The sequence below is a fragment of the Phascolarctos cinereus genome, unplaced genomic scaffold (assembly GCF_003287225.1).
Source record: "Phascolarctos cinereus isolate Bilbo 61053 unplaced genomic scaffold, phaCin_HiC Scaffold_8;HRSCAF=390, whole genome shotgun sequence".
NCBI classification, from domain to species: Eukaryota; Metazoa; Chordata; class Mammalia; order Diprotodontia; family Phascolarctidae; genus Phascolarctos; species Phascolarctos cinereus.
In genome coordinates, this window is record NW_027556291.1 from 20,649,616 (window position 1) to 20,676,755 (window position 27,140).

At 39.3% G+C, this 27,140-nt stretch overlaps 1 protein-coding gene across 1 annotated transcript in view; it reads left to right on the forward strand.

Annotated features, from left to right (window-relative positions):
* The window catches only part of CHM (CHM Rab escort protein), a 179,623-nt gene that overhangs the window by 93,571 nt on the left and 58,912 nt on the right, over window positions 1-27,140 (forward strand). The window lies entirely within an intron of this gene.

Genomic DNA, 27,140 nt, shown 5'->3' on the forward strand with positions numbered 1-27,140 from the left:
GAGGGATTACCCAGGTAGCACATGAGCGGAGGAGAATTCTGAAAGGCAGAGAAGAGAGGGGAGTGTGTTCCAGGCATGGGGAACTGGTTGTACAAATATGTGGAGGCAGGAGATGCCACGGCCAGTTTGGCTGCAATAGACAGTGCATGACTATAATAGCTGACGTTTATAAGGCACTTTAAAATTTGCAAAACATTTTGCATAATTATCATTTGATGCTTCCGACCACTGTCCCTGTGCAATTGATGTTATTGTTATTCCCATTTGATAGAAGAGGAAATTGACATTCATGAGCATAATAAGATCTTTGACTCATGGATTTATTTTTTCTTTTTTTCCACACCTTTTTTCTTTTGTTAATTAATTAATTTTTAGTTTTCAACATTCACTTCCACAAGATTTTGAGTTCCAAGTTTTCTCCCCATCTGTACTCTTCCCCACCCCAAGAAGGCGTGCATTCTGAATATCCCTTTCCCCAATCTGCCCTCTGTTCTGTCACCCCCTGCCCCTGCCTTCTCTTATTCCCTTCCCCTTCTATTTTCCTGTAGGGCGGGATAGATTTCTATACACTTTTGCCTATATATGTTATTTCCCAGTTGCATGTAAAAACAATTTTTAACACTCATTTTTAAAACTTTGAGTTCCAAATTCTCTCCCTTCCTTCCTCCCTCTCTACTCACCCTCATTGAGAAGGCAAGCGATTTGATATAGGTTATACATGTGTAGTCATGCAAAACACTTCCATAATAGTCATGTTGTGAAAGACTAACTATATTTCCCTGCATCCTATCCCTCCTCCTGTTTATTCTGTTTTCTCTCTTTTGACCTGGTTCATCCTTGAAAGTGTTGCTTCTGATTACCCCCTCCCCCAATCTGCCCTCCTTTCTATCATCCCCCTCTCTTATCTCCTTTCCCCCTTATCGTTTTTTTCATATTGTTCCCCTTTATAGTCAGAGAGCTAAGAGAACCAGCAGTGTTATAGAAACTTAGGCAGGCCAGTGTCCGGCAGGAAGTTATGAGGACTGGGAAGAAGCCAATACTTGGCCTTTGTTAGAACAATTTCAGTAGAACAGTAGGATATGAAGCCAGATTACAAAGGGAAGTAGAGACTGCTCTTTGTGGGAGTTGAGCAATAAAAGGGAGGAGAGATGTAAGAGAGAACAAAGCTTGAGGCATTTGGTAGGCTCTGGGGAAAGTGTTTGGTTTTGTTTTTTAGAGTAGAAGAGCTCAGGTTAGGGAGAGAGAAGGAGCAGCATTGGAGAGCATGGAAATGGGTGTGTAATGGCTCTGGGAGAAAGACAGGTTTCAGTTATTGTCAAAAGCAAGGCCTGTAAGGGGAGGGGATTGAGGGAGCATAAAGGAAAACGTGCTGTGTGACCAAGGGAAAGTCACTTAACCTTCATTTGCAACATGTATAAAATGAGCAGGTTGGATTTGATGATTGCTTAAAGCCCATTTAAGCTCTAAATCTGTGCTCTTATTCTATGGAATGGAAAAGCAATCTTTAAGCTCTTATTATAGGCCATTGTGCCAAGTGCTGGAATTACAAATAGAAAAACAAAAGTCCCTGCTGTCCAAGCTCTCTCATAATAATTGAGGGGAACAACACATACAACTGTTCAGTCACAATGTAGCTAAGAAAACTTTAGAGCATGACATCCAACCAGATGATATTGCCAGGTGTTCTGGAAGATATGGCGGTAGGGCTTGATCTTACCTGCCATCTGTCACTCCCTGCTCATTGAAAAGGATGTGAGCTGTCATATCACCCTAGGGACCTAGAAGGCCCCAGGCCCAGGACTGTTGGGAAGATGGGAGATCTGATAGGCTTTGTTCGATAGGGGTTGGGCTGGAGTTCTTGGAAGAAGGGAGCTGCTCCACCTTCATTGTCTTATGATGGGCCCTTTGGGAGTTTGTTAATGGTAGAGCATAGATTCTAAAAGGAGGAGTGCAAGGAGGTCAGCAGAGCAAGATAAGGACTAAGCAATGGGTAGGGTTGAAGTGGGAGGGAATGAGGTGACACAGTCACTTCATTTAAGTCACAAGGATTAGGGGAATAGGAGGTAGATAGTTTGCTAGCCAAAGGGCATTGGAGAGGCAGCTAGGTGGTGCAGTGGATAGAGCACCGGCCCTGGAGTCAGGAGGACCTGAGTTCAAATCTGGCCTCAGACACATAACACTTACTAGCTGTGTGACCCTGGGCAAGTCACTTAACCCCATTGCCTAGCCCTCTCCCCCAAAATAAATGAAAGAAAAATGAACAAAAGGCATTGGATGTAATAGGGAAAAATTTCTAGAATAAATTGCACCCAGTGTTGTAATTAGAATCTAACACTTAAAAATGCACAGAAGAAAACAAAAGGGAAGTTCAAAAGGAAGCACAGACAAGCAGGACAGTGTTGAAAGTACTGTGTAGAATTTATTATATACTTAAAAAAACCAGATGGTATGAAATGAAGATTCATAGTTTCGTATAGGATCCTCCTTTTGTGTTCTGTGTGTGGACATGCTCCTTTTTTAGGAGAATGTTTAAGTTCAGAATTTAAAAGGGAAAAAATATTATTTTAGTTTTGATTTGATTCAGCTGCAGAATTGTATATCTGAACTTGACTAACTGCCCCTGGGTCCAGAGAGTCTGGGGTATTAGTTCTACCCCCAGTTCAGATTCTAGCCATGGAGTTCACCTCTGAAGAGCCTGGCCTCTAATGAGAAGGGTACTAGATTCCTTCTCCCACTCTTTTTTTTCTTTCATATTTATTTATTTATTTTTAGCTTTCAACATTCATTTTTTTATGATTTTGAGTTCCAAATTTTTTCCCCTCCCTCCCTTCCTCCTCCCCAAGATGACAAGCAATGTGATATAGGCTATACGTGTACAATCACATTAAACATATTTCCACATTAGTCGTGTTGTGAAAGAATCAGAACAAAAGGAAAAACCATGGAAAAAAAAAAAGAGAAAATAGTGTGCTTTGATCTACGTTCAGACTCCATAGTTCTTTCTCTGGATGTGGATAGTATTTTCTATAAGGAGTCTTTTGGAATTGTCTTAGATCATTATATTGCTGAGAAGAGGTAAGTCTATCAAAGCTGCTCGTTGCACAGTGTTGCTGTTACTGTGTACAATGTTCTCCTGGTCCTGCTCACTTTGCTCTGCATCAGTTCATGTAAGTCTTCCCAGGTTTTTCTGAATTCATCCTGCTCGTCATTTCTTATAGCACAGTGATATTCCATCAGAATAATGTACCACAGCTTGCTCAGCCATTACCCGATAGCTAGACATCCTCTCAATTTCCATTTCTTTGCTACCACAAAAAGAGCTGCTAGAAATATTTTTGTACATGTCCTCCCACTCTTAATTTCATTAACTTTTCCCTTCCCATGTCCCTCAGGTTTATGTACCTGGGAATAAATTTACTTGTAGCTTGGGTTATAGCTTGTGTCTAGGGTTCTCCCAAAAAAGAGAGAGTAAATATGCTGTGATTGGCTCAGGACAGGGAATTTATTTGTACACACAAAGAGAATGTTAAACACTGGATACTAACAAGTATGCATTTGACAACAACAACTACTACCCAAAACCCCTCAGAACAGCATTTGATAACTTAAAACTTCTGTTAAAATCACTTGTGAGGCTAATACTTAAACTTTAACAGAACATAAAGCAGTTTGTAGGACTGCTCATAAGGCATTTTGCATTACATGTCAGCTCTGCACTTTCTGAACCACTCTTATTACATGTCTGCTGGTAAATGAGCAGGCCAGGGCAAACCTTCATATTGGTTGCCCACCTCTCTCCAAGAGGTCTGGAGTAGTGGCTGAGGACTCCTCCCTTGCCACCTTTCAGCTTCAGCCACTGAGACTCCAGACCTGCAGACGTCTCAAACTCACACGGTTGCCTCTATGTTTGGATGCTTCCACCTCTGGTTTGATGCTCACTCTGCTCAGATCAGGGAAGAACAAAAGCAGAAGTGGAAAATCCAGCCACATGCATACGTGCCAGCTTGTCTGTTTGAGTCCTCCTGTACCAGCTGTGGGCACAGTTGTCATAATATTGAGGTAGAGCAAAGTCAGTCCCTCTGTACCCCTTGCTGAAAGTCTCAGAGTTACATGATACTTCCTTGAGTGTCAACTGAACTGGAAGCTTTCTTCTTTTTTTTTTTTTCTCTTTTTTTGCTAGGCAGTGGAGTTAAGTGACTTGCCCAGGGTCACACAGCTAGTGAGTGTTATGTGTCTGAGGCTGGATTTGAACTCAGGTCCTCCTGAATCCAGGGCCAGTGCTCTATCCACTGTGCCATCTGGCTGCCCCCTACTGGAAGCTTTCTTTACTTCGAACTCTGATGCTGTCACGAGAGGGAGGAAGAACCAGTTATGCCATTAGGCCAAAGTTCTTTCTGCCCTGGGTCATCACACTGCCAGGAACAGACCCCCTAACTCTCACATGGTCAAGCTGAACTAGCAAGAACATCTCTGAACACGTTCCATAGTATAGCCTTAGTCTCATAGAGATAGTGATAGTGATACTTCGAAAGTGATTTTGAATATTTAAGGAGAACAGCAGCTTATGCCCTTCCTCTCAATGTTCTTGGAGCTTGTGGATGCCTTAAGAAAATCTGCATGGCTGTCAACAAGTTAGCTAGGGGCACAATAAGAATTTAAGGGACAAATGGAAACAGGTATGGCTTTGTCCTCTGCCTCAGTGAGAGTCAGCAGGAGGTGCTGACTGTGCACCTTGCCTGCACCTTGAGGAATTCTTGCTGGCTCACCCTAACTCAGCTATGACTAATGGCTGGGGACTTCCCCTTGAGAGGGATGAGGAAAATAAAAGTCTCATATCTTACAGCCACCTGAGCAGCCCAGGTGGAGTTGTGAGGATGACTGACAGAGCTTGTTGAGTGGTGGCACTTCGAGGAAGCAGTAGTGGCATCCACAATCAAGCTTCAGTGAATAACAGCAATTATGACAAATCTGTGACCCTGATTAGCTATCATCCCTTTCCCCTTCATATAGTAATGCTGATGCATTTTAACTTCAGTTTGGAATTCATGATGATTTCAAATAAAGTTTACTTTATACTTTTGTAGAATAAATAAGATTTTATGGGGCCTATCAGACCAACTTCTGAAGCCGTTCATTTGCATGCCAAAGAATTCTTACTTGGCAATTAACCCTTTTAGCCGTTTATTAGTGATCATAAGATTCTATGATTTAGAGCTGGAAGGATCTTTAAAGATCTCCTGTTCTGACTCCCTCATGTTAAAGGTGAAGACACCAAGACACAGACAAGTTCAGCCATATAAAGGTAATAACTTACAGCTCCCAAATTCAAATTGCTTCCACCCAATTTGTGAACAGTAAATGAGATTTTACTGTATCTATCATGTGCTCTTTACAGTCTGTCACATTCACACTCCTCTTTCTTATACATGGTTCCAAAATTTTTATTTGCTGTGAGCTCTATTATATCTCCTGTTAATTGTAGTAGAATCAGAAAATCATTTCTTTAAGAAGCCAAACTATTTCTTCTGGAAGTCTGATCTTCAACCTATAATCCTTGGGCATTTTTCTGGCGAGAGGAATTGGGATACTTGATTGTGATTTCTTTGATTAGCATTGAAATAATGCTTTCTTTTCAAGAATATTTTTCTCATGCTGGTGTGGGTAGGAAGATAAGATAGGTTTCCTACATGCTAGTACTGGGTTGTGCAGTTTTTGGTAGTTGGTGTGATGAGCTTCTAGTAGTTACCATCACTGTCCCCTGGCAGCAGTTCTCAGCTTCTTGGTTTTATTTAAGGACCAGTTGTTCAGTGCTCGTGGCCAAATGGACTGTGGGTAGGGTGCAAGAACACGCAAAACACCGGGCCTGCTGCTGCCATTCCAGGCTTAGAATATATCACTCACTGAGCTCCCGACAAAAAGCACAATAATTTGTTTTCTTTGGTGAGCTCCTGTTTCATGGTGGTGTTTTGGATAATTATTTCATAGCTAAATCAGAAGAAAATCTGAATAGCTTGGACTAGATGACCTCTGAGACCTCTTTCCAGTGCAGAGATTCTAAGGTCTCTGAACTTCTAAAGGAGGAAATGTGGCATCTTTCAGCTGATTGATGCTCCAGTGTTCCGAATGGTCTCACAGTAGCCTAAAAGTAACTAAGGCCTCCGACTCCTGTAGCTCCAGTACAGGTCTGAAGCCCGTGGGCCATCTAATTTGCCTCGTCCCATGTTAATGACATGCAAGCACAAGGAGGGAGGGGTATTTTTAGGCATCTACAGAATGATATGATCATATCATTGGTCATAGTAAATTAGATAGTAATTGTGTGGTCTTGTCAAACTTAGCCACAGTCATGGTCTTACCCACAGTAGCAAGTAGAATTTGCCCGACCATGTTAGAAAGCATTCAAATAAACTATTCCTACTTAGAGAATGTCTAGTTTAGGGAATAAATACCCAATATCACCTTATTTCCCAACCTGACCTAAATTTGCACACACTCGCCTTGCTCTTCCATGAACAACATCCTGAATAAATTAACGACTCTGAGTTTTAGTTTTGCCGTGTCACTTTATTGGCCTTTGCTCTGTGGCTGTGCACTAGTCAAGGCATGTAACTTCTCAGCTTCTGTCACTCCACTCCACTGGTTAAGTGGGAGTAATGCTATCCTTGCAACTTGTTGTAAGGATTGAATGACATCATATATGTGACAATATTGTATAAATTGTAAAGAGCAATATAAATGTGAACCTGACATTAGTTCAGTCAACTAGTATTTAATTTAATAGATTTTGTTATTTATTAATTTTGTTTATTTATATATTATACATTACAATTATATAAAAATATATTTGTATATTATTATACATATTAAATACATGAATAAATATATAATTACATATCAGTTATTTAATAGATGTATAATTAATTAATACAACTAATTGACTTAATAAATTAAGCATTTGGTATGCATAAGGCAGTGGGCTAGGTTTGGGAGATAGAAAGGCAAAAACCAAAACAGTTCCTGTCTTTCAAGCAGCTTACCTTCTACTGGAGGAAAGGAGATAAGTAAGTAAATCAGAAGTAATATGAAGAGGGAGAGAACATGATAAACCATGGAGTATCAGGGAAGCCTTCCTCCCTAGAGGAGGTTGTACTTGAGCTAGAAAAGATGAGGATTCTGGGAGATAAGTTATGTGAACACACAGAGGTAGAGGATGGAATATTTAGTTCAGAAAACAGCTAGTCCAATTTATCTAGAATAGAGAGTGCATAAGAGCGAGTGATGTGAAATAAGTATGGGGACGTAAGTTAGGGTGACTGTGCAGGCCTTAAATGGCAGGCTGAGGAGTTTGTATGTTATCTTAAAGGCAGTAGGGAGCCAGTGAAGGCTTCTGAGCAAGAGAGTGACATGGTTATGGCTGCCTTTTGAAAGATTATGTTGGAAGCTATGATTACTCTACAAATGTAACTTGGCATTATCAATTAACCCATCACAAAGTATTGAGTGCCTGCTATGTGCCAAGATAACAAATACACATGTAAATACAAAATACATTAATAAATACATATATATCAGATGGTTTAAACAAGGTTGTTTAGGAGAAAGGACACTAACAGTTGGGGATCAGGAAAGGTTTCATTTATCTTGAGCTACACCTTAAAGGAAGAGAGAGACTCTGTGGAGTGGAGATAAGGAAGAAGTATAATGTAGGCACTGGGGATGAATGGGCAGGTAAAGACCCAGAGACAGGAATGGAAGATTTGGAAAAAGTGAATGAAATAGTAGGTAAAGTCTGTCTTTGAGTTGGGATCCTTAATTTATCTTGTTAAACTAAGCTTAAAAGCCACACGATTTTAATTATTTTAATCTGTTGTGGTTTGGAAGCATATGGTTCATACAAGTGAGAATGGCACAAAAGTTCATTCTCTCAGATCTCAGATCAAGCCAAGCCAACAAAAAAGAAAATATTTGAGGCTACAGATCAATCTATTTATAAGTAGCAAATATAAGACAGTTTTCTTAAATGAGCGATGCAAAGAAATAGAAGAAAATAATAGAGTGGGAAAGATAAGATCTCTTCAAGAAAAGTAGAGATATCAAGGGAAAGTTTCATGCAAAAATGGGCTTGATGAAAGACAAAAATGGTAGGGATTTAACAGAAGCAGATGAGATTAAGAAGAGGTGGCAAGAATACGAAAGAACTATACAAAAAAGATCTTAACATCATTGATAATCAGGATGGTGTGATTACTAATCTAGAGCCAGACATCCTGGAGAATAAAGTCAAGTGGACCTTAGGAAGCATCGCTAACAATACGCTGGGGTGGTGATGGACAGACATTTTTATGAAAAATAACTATGTTCCAGAACAAAATTTAGAGAGGAGTGGCATTGTTTTTACATTTTTACAAATCTCTTTAATACCTGGGATAATAGAAAACAGCTGGATTCTCATATTTATTTATGTATTCATTCTATTATAATGTTATTTTGGTTAAAGTATATGAAGAAAATCCCACCTCAGGTAATTGGAAAAGGGAGGAGCATTTTAATTGCCTTTTCAGATAATAGTGGATATTTCTCTTTGAATTCTTTGGTTCTACAACCAGAATTCATCAAGTGACAGTTTCTTAAAGGTTAGTTGCAATGTGGAATCTCAACCTATGTGAATTATCTTTTTGTACTCTGTTACATTTAAATCCATTGGTCTATCTTGTACTAGGAATGGGTCTTTTTATTCATGCATGAAATCCATTGGTCTGTTTTGTACTTTGAATGGATCTTTTACCCATGCATAATTTTGTAACTTCGTGCATTGATCATTTGGAAAATAGAAGTTCACTGAGTTATATAAATCTTCAAAATGTTGACACTTTCATTATACAGCATCAAAAATCACATTCGTTAATATCACCACTGATCTCATCAGAAAAGTCTTCAAGTATTGAGAGATTGTCAAGCTCATGGTGGCGGTTACATGTTTTCCAAAATTTGAATTTTCTCTCAAACGCTTGAATTTTCTTATCGGCAACAAATAGTTTCAGTTGTTTTCCTTGAACTGACAGGCGTACTTTGTTCGTTTTTGAGAAAATGCCTGCCAGATGCCCACGTCTAAAGAAGCATAGTTTATTTGTTAGTCATTTTTTCAAGTAAAAATTGTGTTCCATGCAAAAACCTGCTAGTTCATCTCGCAAGTCAATTGTACGAGCGCTTTTCCTCACGACAACCACCACACTTTCATATGCAGAAGTGTTTTGTGGGTACCTCTCATTTTGTTACACAGAATATTAAAAAGATATATACTCATGTACCAAAATGGAATTAAACTAATAATTTTTATTGTTTCAAGGACATTCTTAAGTGAAAATGGATTATTTTTTTAAACTGTGTACGTGGCAGTGAAGAATGCAGTGATTCCTAACACGTTTTGGTGCCGCTGCCTTGATTTGTGCTAAGGTGTCAGCAGTTGTACTCACCATTTCTTTTCTGTCATGCAAATATCAGCAAAGTTATTTCAAGATAAACCATGAAGTTCACAAAAGTTCTACACTTTGAATATTTCAATACCACCTGTTTTTGTTGCCAAGCATTTACGTCAGAGATCATCTGCGATGTTTAGTTGATGCTGGTACCAAGTGAATACAAGTAAAACAACAAGTCTAACCACATCTGGAGATCTTTCTGTTTGTAAGGCAAAAGTATAAGTTTGCAGATGAGATATTAATTCAGTCTTATTGTTTGCAGCGAAATTTTAAATTCAGAGGTCATGTAGCGTCTGGAAAAACCCCACCGTATACTCGTGAGACAATGACAGTGACAACGGCAAGTAACGTCTTAGTATTCTTATGAAAAGAGTTTTGACCCCATAGACCACCAAGACCAAAGGGTCTTGGGGACCCAAAGGGCTCTGTAAACCTCACTTTGTGAACCACTGCTCTTGGCATCTCTCTAAGACTTTTAGTTATAGAGTATGCACAAATGTATATATTAAAAAAAAGGTAATCCGGAAGACGGAGGAATTAGCAGCACAGTGTGATGGGAAAAGCCTTATGTAAGTGGTGGCTTTTGAACTGAGGTTTGAAGGGAACTAGAGCTTCTCAAAGGCAGAGGAAGGAGTGGTGCCTTCCAGGAATGGGGGAGAGTAAGATGGGAGATGGAATTTCGTGTTGAGGGACAGCAGAAACATGAGTTTGCTTAAATAGAAGCCTACATGGAAAGGGCATATAAGAGTGTATAAGAAATATGGAAAAGCAGGTTGGAGCCAGGTTGTGAAGGGCTTTCAGTGCCAGAGAGAAGAATTTGTATTTGATCTTCCTGACAGGGAACACTGGAGTTTGGGTTGGGGTGTAGCCTGGTTAGATCTAAACTTTGGCAGCTCTGTAGTGGAGAGGTTGGAAAGGGGAGAAATGTGAAGCAACAAGCTCAGTAAGGAAGCTATTGCAGCAGTCCAGGTGAGAAGTAATCCAAACCAGATTCTAAGTCATGGCTATGTGATGGATGTGGGGGATGTTATGAGGGGAGAATCAGTAAGATTTAATAGCTAACGGCTGGCATTTATGTAGCACTTTAAGGTTTGCAAAGTAACTTACAAATGTTATCTAATTTGATCCTCCCAACAACCTTGGGAGGCGGGTGCAGCTATGATTTCCATTTAACATCTCAGGAAACTGAGGCTGAGAGGTTAAGTGACTTGCCCAGGGTCACTCAGGTAGGAATGCCCGAGGCTGGATTTGAGCTCAGGTCTTCTTGACTCCAGACCTGGTACTCTATCCACTGCACCAACTAGCTGCCCCAGACTTGGCAAGTGGTAGAATATTGGAGATGAGAGAGAGAGGAGTTGGGATTGACTTTGAAGTTGTAAACCTGGGTGACTGGCTGAATGGTGATAACTTCCAACAGAAGTAAGGAATGGCAAGCTGTGGCAACTGATTGGGTTTGTGGAGTGAGGGAAAGTGAGGAGTCCAGGATAATGTTGACGTTAGTTACGGCCCAGGAGACTAGGAAGGTGGTGGCACCTTCCTCAGAAAGAGGAAAGTTTGGAAAAGGGGAGAGTTTTTTGGTGGAAAGAAAATAATACTGTTCTTGGATGTGTTGCATTTAAGATGTCTCCAGGATGTCCAGTTTGAAATAGCTGGTAGATAATTGGTGATCCAGGACTGAAGCTCAGGGGAGACATTACAACACGAAGACATCGGCATTGAGGTGCTGGTTAAACCCATGGGAGCTGAAGAGGTTATGGGGAAGAGTGAAAGGGGGAAAGGGCGGAACCTGCAGGAGCATCCGCAGTTAGGGGCCATGATGTGGATGATGAGCAGTCAGACAGGTGGAAGGGGAACCAGAAAAGAGTAGGGTCCTGAAAACCTGGAGAGGAGAGAGTATAAAGGCAAAGAGAGTGATTAACAGTGTCAAATGCAGCAGACAGGTAACGAAGGATTAGGACTAAGAAGAGACCATCAGATCTGGCAGTTGGGATCATTGGTAATGTTAGAGTGAGGAGCTAAAAAGATCTTGAAAGACTAGAGCAGGGACAGGCAAGTAAGGCTGCTGGGCCAACTCCACAGCCTGTTTTTGTAAAGCATATGAGCTAAGAATGGTTTTTACGTTTTAAAATACAATAAAATATTTTAAAATGTAAAAATGATACTTAGCTCTGAAACCATTCAAAAACAGACAGCACCTGGCCCTGGACCATAGTTTGCTGACCCCTGGACTAGAGCATTGGGCTGAATGTAATAAATTGAAATTCGGTAAGGATAAATATAAAAGCTTACACTTCAATCCAAGAGAAATCAACTTCATAAGTAGATGATGGGGAGATATGATTAGACAGACATTTGTCTGGGAAAAGATCTGTAGATTTTGGTGGACTGCAGGCTCAGTAGGAGTTAGCAGTGTGATGTGGCAGACATTGAGATCCCTTCCACTTTTCACATTCTGTAATTCCGTAAACTGTATTTTTAAAGACGTAATGTTCCATTTCTGTCTGCTTGGCACGAAATAACGAAACGATTTCACAAGTGTGTTTTGTGGAAGTTGGCCTACTCACACTACTTCACTTGTACCCAGTGAATATTGCTGCTCACCATTTGGAAACACACTGTATTGCTTGTGGTATCACTGAGATCTCAATGAAATTCTTCAGGAGCCATTTGTGCATGTGTCCAAGATAGTTCAAAGCAGAATATTTAGATATGGCTGACACTTAATGGATTCTCTGACAGAGGTTGGAAACTCAAGCAGTTCTAAAACCATGAACAGTTAGAAAAATGCCAGTGATAAACAGTATTGATTGCTGGTTTTAAAATAAGTTTGTATTGATGTCTCCTCTTTCTTATATCATCAGTTATCCTCAGTCTCTCTCTCCCCATCATATAACAAATTGTAATTTTTAAAATGGGAAAAAAAGTCAACATAACCAATCAGTACATTGAACAAGTCCAAAAACACGTACAATGTGTTATATCTGTGGTTCTCCCACCTTCATGAAGGGGTGGGGTGTCCTCTCATACCTCATTTGAGTTCTGCTTGATCTTTATAGTTCTATTACATTCACTTTTGACTTTTTGGCATGTGATTGTTCTTCCCATTTACATTGTTGTAGTCATAATGTATATTGTTTTCTTGGCTCTGTTTACTTCACTCTGCATCAGTTCACGTAGATTTTTCCATGCTTCTCTGTAGTCACCACACCCATTATTCTTATAGGCAGTAATGTTTCATTGCATTCATGTACTAGTCCGTTTAGCCATTCCCCACTGACTATTCCTCCCACTATTTAAGTGGTTCTTTATTTCTAACCCTAATCCCAAGCACTTGGTAATTGAATCTAACAAGTCTTGTGTGCTTTGGTAAATTGATCCCCAGATATTTTATAGTTATCTGGAATGAGGTTTCTCTTTCTATTTTTGCTTCTTGGGTTTTGGTATTATTATTATATAGAAATGCTTTTAATTTTTGAGGGATTTTAATGTAGCCTGAAACTGTGATGAAGCTGTTATCCCAATGCGTACATTTGCTGATTCCTTAGGATTTTCCAGATGTACCATCATACCATCAGCAGATGGGGATAGTTTTATTTCCTCTTTACCAATCTTTATGCCTTTTATTTTTTTTTCTTATTTTGCTGCTACTAGTATTTCAAGAAAAGTGAACATCCTTGCTTCACTCCTGTATTTATTGGAAAAGGTTCTAGTGTATCTGGTTTTAGATAGATACCTTTTATGATATTAAAAAAGAAGATTCCTCTATGGCTATAGTTTGAAAGATTTTTAGCATAAGACTGCTGTACTTTGTCAAGGGTTTTTTCTGCATCTATTGAGATAATCTCATATAGTTTTCGATGTTTTGGCTTTTAACATGATTAATTATGTTGATTATTTTCCTAATATTGAACCATCCTTGCATACCTGGTATAAATCGCACTTGGTTGTAATGAATGATTTCTTGGATAAAATGCCGTAGTCTGTTTAACAAGATTTTGTTGAAAATTTTTGAGTCAATGTTCATTAATGATATTGACCCATAATTTTCCTTCTGTTCTTTTTCTTTTCTTGTTTTAGGTATTAAAACTATATTTATCTTATACAGGGATTCTGGTAGGGTACTTTCTCAATTTTTGAAAATAATTTGTGAAGTATAGGTACTAATTATTCTTTAAAAGTTTAATAAGAATTTTACTATGAATCCATTAGGACCAGGAATTTTTTTCTTTAGTGGTTCTTTATAGCCAGATCTATTTCCACTTCTGAGATTAGGTTATTTAAGATCTCATTCTAGTCTTCTGATAGTTTGAATATTTTATATTTTTGAAGGTATTCCTCTTTCTTTTGTGTTCTCAGTTTTGTTAGCAAATAATTGTGCATAATATGGTCTGATTATTCTTTTTATTTCTTCTGGTTTTGTTTTGCTTTCACTTTGCTCATTTGCTATTTTATTTCTTTGATTTTCTGCCCTCTTTTTAATCAAATTAGCTAAAGTTTTATCAATTTTATTAGTCCTTTCAAAGAACCAGATTTTAATTTTATTCATTGTTTTCATGGGTTTTTTGTTTCCAATTTATCAATTTCTTTTCTAATTTCTGATATCTATTCTTTTGTGCTTATTTTAGATTTGTTGTCTTTAATTTTTTAAATGCATATTTAGTTCATTAATCCTCTCGGTTTCTATTTTGTTAATGTATGTTTGTGGGATATGATTTTTCCCCTGAGGATTGCTTTAGCTGCGTTCCAGAAATTTTAGTATGTTCTTTGATCATCATCATTTTCTTTCACATAATCATTCATTGTTTCTATGATTTGTTCTTTGATCCATTCATTATTTAGGATTTCATTGTTTAGTCTCTGTTTGAGACTGTGTCTTTTGTTTGTGATCCCTGAACAAATAGGGATATATGAACTATTTTTGCTTTTGTATATTTGTTTACAATATTTCTGTGTCTGAATGCATGGTCAATTTTTGTAAAATTTCCATGCAATGCTAAAAAATAAATATATTCCCATTTAGAAGATGGTATGGCTTTTAACTCTAGTTATTCCAACAACTTGTTCAGTTCCATATTTTCCTTTTTGTTTATTTTTCTTTTTTTGTTAGACTCATCCAAAACTGACAGAGGGATATTGAAGTCTCCTAGCATTATTATGTTACCATTTATGTCTTGTTGTAGTTCAATTGATGTTTCCTTTATGAATTTGTATCCTAAGGCATTTGGAGCATGTACATTTATTTTTCATAGCGGTTATGCGTCTTTGATTCCTTTCAGCATACTGTATTTATTTATCCCTTTTTATTTTTAGAATGTTTGTTTTTGCTTTGTCATATAGTATGATTGTAATGTATCATAAATTTTTTCTATTCCCTTAGTTTTATTTTGCATATATCTTTGTTTTTTGAATGTGTTTCTTGTAATCAACAGATTGTAGAGTTTTGTTTTCTTAACCATGGAGACAGCTGATGTTGCTGTCTGTGGTGCATAATCTCTGTTTTGAAGAGGTTTGAGAAGTCATGGGGATCAGAGAAGATGTCTGGTCCTCCATCTTGTTGATCAAGTCTCACAGTTTATTTCTGAGAGATATAGATGGAGTTGGGTTGTGAGTCTGAAGCTGAGCCTAGTGGCCCATCCTTGTAAGGCTGGCAGATCTTTTGAATTTAGGAGTTCGGAGCTATTGAGTGTCCACATTAAGTTTGCCATCACTATTATGAACTCCCGGGAGTGAGGGGCACAGGAGGGACCAGGTTGTCTAAGGAGGGGTGAACTGATCCAGATTAGAAACAGAGCAGGTCAAAGCTCCCATGCAGATCAGTAGTTGGAGCTGCTTTGACCTTTATGTAGACCTTATACTTCCAGTCCGGTCAGGATGTGGAGATGCAGTTTTTTTAAAAAAATGTGAGTATGTGATCCATTCTCACTTTCCCAATCTTCAGTTTCGTGTGTCCCAATACACATAAATTGCAACCAAATGTTCATTTACACTATTTTGGCCTCAAACAACTTTATATAGCCAAACTTTACATGCCCTTTAAATACCGAGTTTGAGAATGCCCTTTCATTTTTCTATTATTCTTGCCAGTTTGAAGTAGTTGTTTTATGTCTTGACAGTATGTTTTCTTTTTAGGTAGAACATTGTAATCTAGGAAATGCTGAGGCCTTGAGACCTTTGAGAACCAAGGAAATAAAACATGAAAGAAATCCAGGCCACAGCGTGTTCTGTGTACAAAAATAAGCTTGAATGAGGATAATGTATTAATGTGGTACCTTGCCATTTTTCTCTGATCTCTCTCCAGAACTCTGAGGGCCTGGTGCCCAGTATTCGTCTTTAGGGATAGAGAAACTATTGCCACCTTTAGAAAAACCAAAGTTATGACAAAGACTCCTATTCATTTTTCATACACATAATCCTACATACATAATTTTAGAAATGAAAATATCATATTGCATTTTACACATGAGTTGGAAGCGGGTGGAGTTTTTTTTTTAGTCTTCTAGTTGTGTGGTATGAATTTCGTTTCTTAGTCACTGGTACTGTTTAGTTCTCTGTGATTTTGGAACTGATCAAAAGGCACATATTTACGAAGTGGTTTGTTGTCAAATAGCCAGGTTGAGGAAGAGAAGCTTTCTGTGTGATTTTATGTTAGCATTGGCTATTTTACATCAGTGCAGTATATTTCTCTTGTAGCAACAGATGCATCAACCCTGAAGCCTGTTTTCTTTCTTGTTACATTAGTGTTTAATTAAAGAGAACAACTACTTGGAGGCAGTTACTTTCTGTGAAATGTAATGAAGATTTATTTTGGACGTGACCTTCACTGTATTAGCTGAAACAATAATCAGCAGAATTAATAGAATAATCAAATTATATACAGACTCATAAATCATCATGAATAGTGCTGTCAAAAGTTCAGCTATTAACTGGTCCTATTGTTTTGCAGCTGTATAAAAAGTTATAATGGCTGATTCCTGACTCGATAGGAACTGAAATTACATTTAAAGGCTATGTGGGATGGGGGCTACCAGGCCACAAATTTTCACAACTGTTAATTTAGCTGTAATGTGATTTGATGTCACCAGGGCAAAGTTGAACTTGAGTCCAGAGTTAGTGCTATCTGTCAGCAAAACCTGAATCACTGTTGCAGGCAGCAGCCAGTTAATTAGAGTAATATTGGTTTAAGCGTCTTTCTTTTGTGGTTGATGGCATCAAAGAGTTACGTTGTATTCCAGATATACCAAGGCATTTGGCTCTGCTGTGGGAGTTAGGTTGGTATGGTGAATTTTGCCTGAGCATATCACAGTTGAGATGGTAGATAGTTTACAGTGTAAAACTTCTTTGAAATAGAACCAGAAATATTTCTAATACTTACCATAGCCTTAAGAACTGTTTGGCGGCTTTCTTTAGGAACTACATAATCCTGGCTTTGTTGTTTTAAATGAAAAATACACTGTGACACACTGAGAAATATTTGCTCTTGTATTTTGCTTTTTTTGGTCGGAGGTAAGAGAATAGTAGAAGTCTTGGCCACTCTGTTACAGAGTTGAAAAAACTTGAAAACCCACTCTGCTAATAACTTGAGCACTCTGCCCCTCATAATCGCTCCCGTTTCCATAATGCTTTCTGACATACTGTCTCACTCTATCATCACAATATCCCAGCGACTAGGTGTGTCTCATCTCCCAAAGAAAGAAACTGGATCTGAGCGAGTGAAGAGGCATACCTGAAGTCCCTCAGCTAGTACCATCTGAGGCAGGATTTTACCCAGGTCTTCTGATTCCCAAGTCCAGCCACTTTATTTTAAAATGAAAAAGTACCTCTAGAAAACAAAGACAAGTCCTTAAAAAGTTAGCATTTTTAAGTTACTATGTAATAAAACAGATTTCTTTCTTTCACATCTTAGGAATTAATTTTCTCATTTACTTAAGCTTATTCCCAAGTGAAAAAAAAATGTTTCTTCCCTCTCCACTAGCAGATCCCCAGTATTTGCTTCATGTGAAGAGGCCAACCTTGCTTTCCTCCAGAAATCCTCTCCTCATTTCCACAACCTTTCAAACCTTCTGACAGGTTTGGAAAACATCTTTGAGTGAGTGAAACATTGACCAGGGGAAGCACTGAACACTTGAGTGTTCTAAGTAAGTGGGATGTAAATTGGGGATTATGCCTCTTCACTTAGCCAGGATGCATTTCTCAGAGATAGGTATATATCTCAAGTAAGAGACAGAAAGACCTATAAATTTACAAATAATTCCTGATTATTGCTCTTGCTGCTTACAGTTCCTTCAAAATGGAAACCCACAAATAATTCTCAGACCTAGCCATTTGTAGCTTCTTTTTTCCTCCCTACCTGTTAAAATGAATTTATACTTTAGAATTTTACCAACCTCACACTCTGCCTTTCTAAAGCATTTTTTCTTTTGTAATAATCTGTGTCTCTTATTTTGTGTGCTGATAGCACTGTTGTGTGAGTTCAATAACGTAAGCCACAAAAGGTCATATCAAGGGAAATATGAGTGTGATAGCACCTCTCTAACCCAGCAGATTCTGGGTGGGGAGACCACAGCTTGGCTTTTGGCCACTTAAGTAGAAGGTAACAGCTCTTAAACTTATTGTAGATATTCTCATAAACATTCCATCATCAACCCAAACTAATTATGAGCCGCCATTGTGGCCCAGCAAATGTCACTACCGACGATGACTTAGCAGGTGCCTTTGGTTTTTTACTTCAGCGATTTAGGCTTAGACTTGCTGTGAAAGTCTCCCACCTCATAGGGCCACTACCCACAGCTGGTGGTCGTACAGCTGTTGTTCCCATCTCCTCTGCTAGAACCATGGAGGCATCTTTGTTTCCCCTTTTTATTTAAAATCACATTTTGTTTATCGCCAGATTCTGTTCTTTATTTAAAATGTCGCTCATATTAGGCCTTTTAGTTCCCTTTGAACTACTTTAGTTCAGGTTCCTGATCACATTGCCTGTGACCTGAATTGCAACAATCTCTTTGGTTGGCCTCCGAGATCCTAATCCCCCCAACTCCAAACTGCCCTGCCTCTGGTACCCAGGAACCTCTAGGACCTACTGCATCAAATATAGCAGATTTCAGAATCCGACTTAGAAGGGACTCTCTGGAGACATCAGGTCCAACCTGCACTGTTGTCGTTCAGTGGTTTCCCAGTTGTGTCCGACTCTTTGTGACCCCATTTGGGGTTTTCTTGGCAAAAGTACTGGAGAGGTTAACCATTTTCTTCTCCAGCTCATTTTACAGATGAGGAAATGGAGGCGAACAGGATTAAGTGACTTGTCCAGGGTCCCGCAGCTCATAAGTGTCTGAGGCTGGATTTGAACTCAGACTTCCTAACTCCAGGCCCAGCACTTCATCCCCCGTGCCACATAGCTGTCCCTATGGTCTAACCCATAACTTAACAAAAATCCCCTCTACAACATACACAATAAATAATCAATTTGGCCTTTGCTTGAAGACTTCAGTGAATGTGTGTGTGTTGGGGTTGGGGTGGGTGAACAAGATTTCTACCATGCCCTGAGGCTGCCCATTCCACCTTTGGAGAGCTCTAATGGTTAGGTGGTTGTTCTTTACATAAAGTCAAAATTTGCTTCTTTGTGTTTTCTACCCATTGCTCCTATTTGTGTCCTCTAGGACCAACGAGGACGAATCGAATCCTCCTCTGTGTGCCAGCACTTCAGGTATGTGGGGAAAGATATCATCCTTTGCCCCTGTCCGCACAAACCTTCCTCTTCTCTAGGCTGAACATCCCCTATGGCTTCCCCAGTACTCACATGACCGGCTTTTTAGCCTCTTCACTGTCTGAGTAACCCTTCTCTAGATATTGTCTAGCTTCTCAAGGTCTTTCCTAAAACGACGATATTCCAGATATATGGTCTGAGTAGGACAAACTACAATGAGACTGTCACTTACTTAGTCCTGGACATTTTGCCTTTCAGTGAAGCTTCTGTATGATACTCTTGACTCATATCGAACTTGCAATTCAAAAGAAATACGGGAAAATTTATGCCAGAGATGAACAGATTGGCAGAATCAAGAAAGGTTTCATGTAGAAGGGCATGCTGAGCAGAGTTCTGAGGGGTCTGAAGTGTTTGAAGAGGTAGAGGTGAAGTGAGAGAGCGCTCTGATCAGAGCAGGGGCCATGTATGCCTTTAAAACACTGATGGTGACATGAGGCACAGAGCTAGACATGACCTGGGTGTTTGTTCCACTTCACTCTCTGTCTGCTACAAGGGAGGGGAAAGTGGGGTGTTAGAGGGTATTAGTAGTGATGTAAAAACAAAAAAGGAAGAAAAGAGTTTCAATAAAAAGTGAAAAATGTGCAGAGGAAAGCAAAAAAATTCACAAAGGAGTGCAAATAAACAGTGATTTGTTACTGCCTTGTTCAATTTAGTATATGGTTTTAAAAACTGAGGCAGGTAGGTGTCACAGTGAATAGAGTGCTAGATCTGGAGGCAGGAAGACCTGCGTTCAAATTTGGCTGCAGTTACTTATTAGCTGTGAGATCCTGGGCGAGTCACTGAACCTCTGTCTGCCTCAGTTTCCTTATCTGTAAAATGAGGATAATAAGAGCACCTTCTAGGGCTGCTGCGAAGGTCAAATTAGTTAATATTTGTAAAACGCTCTGCAATCTTAAATCTCTCTATATAAATGTCAACTTTTCTTCTCCTCCCCCCTCATATTGTACATAACAGATGTTCACAATTGCATATGTAATCCTCATTTTTGTTTTTTGTGTATTTAAATGTTTATGTTTGTGCAGTTCATACTTAAAAAGGAAAAAAAAACAAAACAGAAGAGTGTGGGGACCAAGAGGTAGGCATAGATATTACTGTGTTTTTCTAAAAGTTTCTTCTTTTAACCAGATTTTATACAGAAGGCATCTTAAAGAAATGAATGTTTCAGACTATGAATTTGGGAGTAGTATTTTGCCTCTCTTGAATAGAGAGCTATCCTGAACATAGAAAATAGAATTATTATAATTGAACTCTTATCTAGAAAGATAAGTTTAAACAATGGGGTCCCACCAGGAATGAATTCTAGATGTTAATTAATATTTTTATAAATGGAACAGAATCAATTCTGTATATTTTTATGGAGGCCTACTGTGTGCAAGAGGGACTGCACAGTGAAATTTCCAAGTTGGTATTGGATGCTAAGGGCTTCCTAGTAGTAAGAAGACAAGCTAAGTTAAATTGTATAAACGTTTCTCACAGCCGTGTGAATGGGCAGCAACATGAGAAGTGAATTTTGGCGTGAATATGTGTAACGCTTCTTGAGAAGATTTCAAACGTGAACTATAAGCTTGTAAGGTGATGGGTTCGAGCATTGTTTTGACCTGCTGTGGTCTTCAGTATAAGCATTTGTACCTCATGCATACCTGTAGGAATGTCCAGATTGGGATGTAGTGGAGAAGTTGACACTGATAGTTTTGAAGTCATGCATGTCCCACATCTGAGTGACAGTGGCTGGGTGCCATTGTTCTAGTCACTTAACCTCAGTGCCTAAAGCCCCTCTGGAAGATATAAGTCCTTCAGACAGTTGCTGATTTGCATTAGTTAGAGTTTCTCCACTAGGAGTTCCTAACACCAATGATAGCCTGGGTCTGGACCCCCAGATTTTGTTTTTGTTCAAAACTTTAAAGATTGTTATTTACGCTGTGATGTGTTCACTTCCTTTTGGACTTTAATGCAATTCACTAATGTTTTTCCTTTAGTACTTTGATTGTAACTTTTTTTAGTCCACATTTAAATCAAGAGTTAAAGTTTTGAGGCAGGTGCTGAAGGTATTATTACCATTTTGAAGAAGAGCATGCTTCTTATTAGAGGGGTTAAATGCCTTGCCCAGGTAGCTAGTGAGGGTCCGAGGCAGAATTTCAAGCCAGGGCCCTCCAAGTCTAATGTTCTTTTTTACCTATGTACCATACTTCTTGACTAACATTTCTTCAGTCAAAATTATCAGTGATTATTTAAATGGCTAAATCTGAAGGCCTTTTCTCAGTACTCAATTTTCTTCATCTCTCAACAGCTTTTGACACTGTTGAATTACCTCTTCTTGGATACTCTTTCTTCCATTGTTTTTTGTTACTCAGCTTTCTCTTGGTTTTTCACCTACTTTTCTGACTGCTCCTTCTCGGTCTCTTTTTCTGTATCATCATCCATATCCTACCTCTTAACCATAGGTATCTCCCAAGGTCCTGTATTGCACCTTATTTTCTTCTCACTTGCAGACCTTATCAACATTCAGCCTGGGTAGGAGTGTGGTGTAGGACTCCTCCTCCCCTCCCTCCCTACTCTACTTCATTTAATGACCTTCACTTGTGACACCTGAAGTTCAAGAAATACTCAATCCCTTCATCTCTTTTTGTAGGGTGTTTCTTTCTGAGATCCTCCCCCACCCTTCATTCCCATTGCTCTTCTCTCTTTGTTCACTCAGTGCCACATTGAGAAGGCATGGCTTTCAGGTCACCTCGTCTTGAACTGCAAAGCCTAGAATTTCAGTCAGAGGTCTGGTGTTGTGCCCCCTGAGCCAAAACTCAGGTGGGTGCATACTCTGTGTGTGGTGTATCTTCTAGGCATGTGCCATCCCCCACTGTATTGGAATATAACTACTGAGATTGTGCTATATTTGCATTCAGTGCAGTCCTTGGGGATCCAGAATTCTAGCCTCAACATCCTCATTTCGGAGAGGTACAACTTTACCAACACTGTCTTTAAACATCACTTCAGAAGTAAAGAGCTAAACAGCTAGAACCTGTGGCCAGCAGCTCTTTGTACCTCCTGCTCCACTAATCCCAACAAATCAGAGTAGATATTTCCTAAAATGAAATCAACCCTTCTCTTAATAAGTCTTCTCCATCCAGTTCAATCCTGCCATTCTTCAGTCCCTTTCCTTATATAAGCTCCCCTTTCCATTAAACCCATGGAAACTCCCACATAATCATTAACAAACTTCTTGTAATTCTCCATTTTTTATACTATTTCCATTTTCGTGTGTTTATGGAAACCTGGCTCTTGCTGTATGCCTGTGCATCACTGTCCACCGTCTTCAGTGCTGGGTGGTCCTTCTCTTCTGTCCCTTGTCTCATTGGGCTGGGACGTGCAGGTGACATACTCCTTGCTGTCCATTATCACTTCCAGACCTTTCTTCTAGCACTGTCACTCAGCAATCTCTGCTTCTTTCTGGTTCATATCATCTTTCTGTATTATGTAGTCTGATTCCTTGTTGCCATGATCTACCAGTCTCCAAATAATTTATATCCTTTCTTAAGTGGTTTAGCACTTGACTTACAGCCTTGCTCTCCAACCCAACCCTTGCTGTCATACTTGGAAACTTCAGTATACATATTGATGTCCCCTCAAATTCCATGGCATTCCAGTTCATCCATCTCCTCAGTTCCTGTGACCTATAGTTTTATTCTACATTAGTCACCCATAGGAATTATAATACCATAGACCTCACCATCACTTATAAATGTGCCACCTTCTTGATTTTGAACTAAGACGTTTCTCTCTCTGATCCCAATCTTTTATCCTTCTACCCAATTCCTGCTTTGGTGTAGTTTTCCTCCCTTCTAATTCTTGACCCTCTCATTGCCCAGTTGTACTGTATATTCTCCTCCATCCTTGATTCCCTTGTCCCCACCACCATTCCCTTCCTGCCAATAATCAACTCCAAATCACCCCGCCATTTGACCTCTTCAGTTGTACACTCAACCTACTGAATGCGTTTTGGCATTTAAAACTTTCACAATTTGGCCCCTTCCTACTTTTTCATTCTTCTTACACGTCATTACCCTCCTCCATGCATTGTACCTTGTATAGCTATGCTAGCTTACTTGCTGTCCCTTGTATAAGACATTCCTTCTCTTATCTCTAAGCCTTCTGTCACCCCACCTATGTGGTAGTGCTTTCTCTCCTGGAATGACTTTGTATTCTTACAGTATATTTTGTATTTACATATCTGTATGCATATCATTCCTTCTAGTAGAATGTAAGCTCCTGGAGGGCAGGGAGTATTTAATTTGGGTTTTTATATCCACAGCATCCACCTTGTAATTGGATCATAGTAAGAACTAAATGAATGCTTTTTAAATTGAATATTCACCAGCTGGATCCAAGCGTTTGTATTGCTGACTCTTTAAGACATTTCTATTATAAGCATATCCTTTGAGATCACCTTTTTTTTTTAAAATAAGAAAGTTTATGTACAAAGAATTTGACTTCCTCAGGTGATTGTGGTTTGTCACTTGAGTGTTCATATTATGCTAGGGGCTTTTTTGCATAGTACATACATGGTTACTTCTGTCTCAGAGCAGACATTCTAAAGTGGTATGAGACTTTCCATGCATCATATGTTCACATACAACATTTTTCATTTTTTGGAAGTTATGTAAGTACAAAGGGCCTATTTTATTTTCTCTGCAGTAATTCATGCCACTCTATAAGAAGGAAAGCAGCTATCCTACTCTATTCATACCGTCCTTCATGATTCAGGGGACATATACACAATGATCATTATTTCTGTGTGGACATATCTGAAAAGATCGATGTGTAACCAACAGTTCTTTCCAACCCATGTTCCACACGTATAAATGATTGATGTTGGATTTGGTCTTAGAACCATCTTGGTGCACTCTCGCATTCTCTCTCTCTCTGTGTCTCTCTGTCTCTCTCTCTGCCTCTCTCTCTCTGTTTCTATCTCTCTCACACACATACACACATACCCCTACTTTCTTAATCTTTAGATGTTTTTGCCATCATTTGGCAGCAAAAACTAGTCAATCAGTAAGCATTTATAAGGTGCCTACTACATGCCTGGCACTGGTAATTTCTAGGGATACAAAGGTAAGAATGATACAGTCCTGCCCTCAAGGAGTTTGGATTCTAGTATGTATAAATAAGTTTATGCGAAGTAAATGTATGTGGTAGAGCGCTAGTGGCTGAGGGCATCACAAGGGCCTTACATGACTATGGTATAGAATTTTGAAGGAGACCAAGGGAGTCTAAGAGACTGAGAAGGAGTTCATTCCAGGCATGGGGGCAGCAAGTGCAGAGGAGCAGTGACAGGAGCCTCAAGGAATACATGAGGAATAGCAAGGTCACTTTTTCTGGCCTGTACAGTGTGGAACGGGGGATAATGTATGAGAAGCCTGGAAAGGTATGTTGGGACCAGGTTATGAAAGGCTTTAAAAACCAAACAAAGGAGCTTATATTTAATACGAAGGGCAATAGGAATCCCCCCAGTAGGAGAGTGACTTGGTCAGTTTCACTTTAAGAAATCAGTGTGGAAAATTATGGTGAATGGATTGGAGAGGGGAAAGACTTAAGTCAGAGAGAGCTATTAGCAGGTAATTTCAATAGTCTAGGTGAGATGTTCAACAGGCGTGAACCACAGTGATGGCCATGTGATTAGAGAGAAGGGGATGGATTCAAGAGATGTTGTGGAGGTAGAAACATCAAGATTTGGAAATTTGTTGGAGACTGAGGTTGAGACAGGTTGAGGGAACATGAAAAATCAAGTATAATGCAAAGAGCACAGATCTAGTTTACTAAAATAATAAATAGTGCTGTCAAGGGAAATTAGGAAGTTTGGACAAAGGGTGTCTTTTTGGGAAAAGATACTGAGTTCAGGTTCGGACATGTTGAGTTTGAGGTGCCCATGGGACATTCAGTTGGAAATGTCCAGTAAGTGGTTGGTATTATGGGTCTGGGTTCGGGAGAGAGATTTGGGCTGACTATATAGATCAGGGTGTAATCTGTTAGAGATGGTAATTGAACCAATGGAAGCTGATTAGGTCACCTAGTGAGTATAGACTGAGAAGAGGGCTCAGGTCAGAGCCTTGGGTGACACCCACAGTTGGGATATGTGAAATGGATGTTTAGCCAGCAAAAGTGACTTAGAAGAAGTAGTCGGACAGGTAGGAGGAAAACCTGCTGAAATGCTACCCACTGTCACTGAAATGATTGTATTTTGAAAATGTTCCCATGTTTGTTTGCTTTTGGACAAAAAAGGGACTTTGCACATGGGCAACTGTAGAAGCTGTTGGCATAGATAGCTCCTGGAAGGCTTAGAAGTGGCCACCCTTTGCATTCTCTGTCCTGTTACTTGATGTTTTCAGTCACTGAGATCCAGGGTGCCTGTATCAATGGGCCAGTGCGAGGAGCACAATGGAACCATCACCGCTATGAACCACGTAGATCTTTTCTGATGGCCAGGTGGCCATTAGAACACAACTTTCCAGGTGACAACATCTTGGTGTGGTCCTGAGCACAGCATCTGTAGATGCTTTACATTTTCCAGGTCAGGGTGACATCTGGTTGGTTTATTGGATGATGGCGATGTTTTTCATTCGAACTTAGTCCTTCCTGTATGCTGTTTCTTTGGTAACAAGAGTGACAGTCCAAGGCTCAATCTTCTCCACATCCCTGGGGCATGTCCTGTACGTGGAAGGAGCCCACTATCAGCGAAAGGATTGTATTCTGAAAACCAGGACTTCTTGTTTTGGTAGGCATTTTGCTAAAATAAACAGCTCTGTATGCCTTTATGTCAGTTTGAAATTAAAAGCACGTCCCCTTCCCCCTAAGGCTCCTTCAAAAGCATTAATTTTTAATGCACAAAAATTTATGAAAGTTTGTTTTGGTAACTTTTTTATGCTAAGTTAAGCAGCATTGTTTATAAATATTGTAATGCAGAGACAATTTTATGGAAGAAGCTCTTATGGAGAAATTACATTTAGTATTAGAACTAAGCAGATTTCTTCAGCTCTTGACATGCCACAATATTCTATTCATACTTGAATATTGTATAGCAGTTTACTAGGACTGAACTGGACTCCTATGGTTTTCTTGGAATTCAGAAATCTTCATTTTATCATTAATATCTCACAAAAGTTTTTGCCAGTGGGAGGTACTTTGAGGTTGTACTGCCTCTGATGTTGTGTACAGCCATGGCCTGATTGGACCAAAATGCAAAATCCACTGGCTTCAGTGATTGCAGCTCAATTCTCCAGACAAGCTGGTTAGCAGGGATTTTGTAATCCCCCTCCTCCCACTCAAGTGGAATAAAAGAATACAGTAGAAAGAGAAGTTAGGAAAGCTGAGTTCATTTACCTCATTTTAGCCTGTTTCCTCATCTATAAGTTTAGGATTTTAATATTTGTACTACTTAAGCCCCAGAGTTGTTTTGCGAATCTAATGAGATCATTTTTGCAAATGTCTTGAAAACTTTTAAGTGCTCTATGAGGTTTCCAGGTATCAATAATGATGATGATAATGATAACAAAAAAGGAATGGCTAAATAGAGAGGTTTTAGTACAAATTTCCTATGCCTCTTTGGATTTATATAATTCAGCTTTTTAATTAAAATTGAATTCCTGCTTTTAATATTTTCTCATGTGCATGTGGGCTCTGTTGGCATCAACAGGTTCACCAATGTTGGTGGAGGGTGAAGGGGGCCGCTGTTGCATCAGCCTACTCTATGTCTTATCTTCTCTCCTTCTCAGCGGCCTAGAGAAAGGGATATCTCCTAGGTGATGTCTTGAGCAAAAATTCTTGTCTCTTGTGGGTGAACAGGCAAGTGGGATTTTGCATGTTTGTTCTAATTTACCCATTGTGACATTCCAAAATGTGCAGTTGCAAAC